Below are 3057 nucleotides of genomic sequence, written 5' to 3' on the forward strand. Positions count from 1 at the left end.
CACCAGGGAGAGACACAGGTCAGTGAGAAGGGGCCTGCTGATAGGAACAGACACATGAGGACGCCCTTTACAGCAAGAGAAACCAGAGGATCTCTTATTGAGGGAGTGTTGGCTACATCACTGCTTATACTTTAGAGGGTAGGATCACCCCGTCAGGTGTTGTCACTGCAGCACACCCACACCTGAGCTCCATGGTCCTCCAGCAGTGTCCACTGTGCTCCCTCCCCACTTATTTTTACCCTTCCCACTGCCCCTCTGCCAGCCCCTGCTCTCCATGCAGACTTCAAGGGTGTGTGTGAGCGTGTGTTGTTAATAGTCATAATCAACTTTTATTGGTTTCACATAAATAGCTAATAGTTTGCAAACCATGTTATCCCAATGCATTTATGTGAACATGTACGAACATATTTATTAGACATTTTGGCAGTGGAGGTAGGGAAAAGTGAGGGGAAGATGACAATGTCAAAGCTCATCTTCAGTGACAGGGAAACACTTGGCCATCGTTGCCCTTCATAGACAGTTACAGATTTATAAACTCCAAACATGTCAAAACTGCAGTGCCTCGGTTTATTTAAAAAACAATAGTCAAATATATTAGTTGGGCATCACGTTTCCCTTTCTACATGTATTTACATTCACATAATTTTACACTTACTACATAATGGTTTTTAAAATTGAACATCAAAATGTTAAACTAAATAATCCCACATGTGAGAAATCATATCATTTTTTTTAAATTCCAGTTTATTTATTCATCAGTAAAATGTAACATTTGGTAAGGTCCCCAGAGAATAGGGGTACATATGAAATATGAAAAGGTCATTTGCATAATCACTACTAGATTCTATCAGACCTGCTGTCACTTTGCGGCTCCCCCTTGAACAAAGTACTACGAGTGGTCATCCTGGGCAAGCAGGGAAGACGGAGCTCACTCCTGACACCAGGCACCACCTGTCACTGTATTCCTGTTCCTTGTCATGTGCTGAGCCTTGGTGCTATTAGCACAATGAGTTTTCCTTAATGAATGTGGTGGGTTAAGGCAAAAGGACATAACCTGGTCCCTTCGATCATTTACTTTCTCTCCACCTTTTTAAAAATTATTGATGAGACTATGTAAGTTACAGGTTCACTGGCTGGAAAGACACAGTCACCTCTTAGGTCACCCCTGGTGTGGTACGCAGGAGGTTGGTTTCTCTTGGTCTCTCGGCATGACCATCCCTCAGCAGGGCCCTCAATGCGGAGTTTCAAATGCTGCCATTGCTATGTCTTCTGGCTGGGTGTAGATTATTTTCCCCCATTAAAAATATTAATCACTGGGCAATAATCTGTTCAGTCTTTGTAAACTCTCCACTGAATAATTTCTTATTTGGGGGGGGGGCGCCCCGGTGGTACAGAAGATTGAGCACAGCTCTGTGAAGCTGTCTGCAGCCTCTGCAGTATGGGTTCGATTCCTGGCCGGCCAGGGAGATTGCCTGATGGCGCAGCAGACCTCTCCTGTCGCGCCTGCTACTCCCCTCAGAGGTCTGCCTGCCTGTTCTGCTCCCCACTCTGTCTCTGGTGAATCCTCTCGCCCTCCCACACCTCTGGCCTGTACCCCAGCTATTGTATAAATAAAAAAATAAATCTTAAAAAATAATAATTTCGTATTTTTCCAACAACTTCCTGCTGGCTGCTGTGCTTTTTTCTCTCACTTTCCCTTCAAAGGGGGAAGGGTTTTTGAATGAGCCTCCAATTCTACCCCACAATGTAAAATACTGTCCACAGTTGTAGTTAGAGAAGAGGTGAAGGTCTGTATGATGAGCTGAGTCATTGATAAATGGCCTTAAGATTGGAGGAGACAGAAATCACTGTCATGAATAGAAATTGTACAGACATTGACCGAGATGTACAACCTAAATAAACCAGCTGGTGTAATGGAAAGATGAAAGAGTAGACTCTGAAGAAAGCCATCCACAGGGTGAAAGCCATGACTTGCAGGTGAAGAAGGATCTTCTAAAGAGGAGGTTCATGTATTCCCTTATCTATAAGTCTATAAAGAAAGCCTCTGTGAATCCAGTAGATCAGCATGTTGGTGAGAAAGAGGACAGTCCATAAAGGAACAGTGAGTTGAATCCAGCTGTTTGAAACTCTCTTATGGTGTCATGTAATTGGCTGTATCCTCCCAGCTCCACAGAAGCAGTAAAATGGTGGGAATACTTAATCCATGGCAATGACCTAACAGTAAACATGATTCTCAGTAGACTTGATTCTATAAATATTATGGGTGATTCATTAGGAAATGACTATAGACAAAGTAATAGCTCATTGTTCCAAAGAGGAAATAAATACAGGATAAAAGCAGCAAGATTTCTTATAAGCAGGAAAATGACAATTTGTTGGAAGATGTCATGCTCTGGCCCAGTGGTTGGATATAGAAATAATATAAAAAATAATTATCTGCAGCATCGAGTACAAGATCCATCTTCGCTCTAGCATAAAGGGGAGGCTGGGGACCCAGCGGAGGTGCAGGTGCAACAAGACACAAAGGGGGACTGAGTCAGCTGGAGTCAGGCTTCATCATCAAATGAGTCTGTTGCCAAACTAGAGAGGGTCAGTCCACCATCCAGCACTGCCGGGCCAGGAAGCCTGGGCTGGTCTGAAGCCCTGGTCAGTAACAGGCGCAGCCTGGGGAATTCAAGGGTTAGTTTTTGAGTTTGCCTTAATGTAGCCCTTTCTTAGACTTCTTCTACCATATATAAGTGACATATTTGTCTTTCTCCTTTGGACTTATTTCAATAAGCATGATCCATCCACATTGCCCTAGATGGCATGTATTTGTTTTTCTGATAAGTAGTATTCTATTATCTATATACCACTTCTTGTTGATTTCTCATCTGTTTTCGGGAATTTTGGTTGTTTCCATAGCTTGGATATTGTAACTAGTGCTGCAGTGATCATGGCTGTGCAAGGTACCCTTCATAGTAGTGTATGTGTGCTCTGTGGGTACATACCTAGGAGAGGGGACTGCTGGGCCCTATGGCAGATACACTATTAATGTTCTAAGAAACCTCAGAACTG

At 43.2% G+C, this 3057-nt stretch overlaps 1 pseudogene across 1 annotated transcript; it reads right to left on the reverse strand.

The window, feature by feature from the left end:
• Nucleotides 1-1458: 1458 nt before the first annotated feature.
• Nucleotides 1459-2228, reverse strand: LOC311167584 (lathosterol oxidase-like; annotated as a pseudogene). The gene has a single exon. The product of its transcript is annotated as a lathosterol oxidase-like (transcript).
• Between the last annotated feature and the right edge of the window lie 829 nt (nucleotides 2229-3057).

Source organism: Talpa europaea (genome assembly GCF_964194135.1).
Source record: "Talpa europaea genome assembly, chromosome: 2".
NCBI classification, from domain to species: Eukaryota; Metazoa; Chordata; class Mammalia; order Eulipotyphla; family Talpidae; genus Talpa; species Talpa europaea.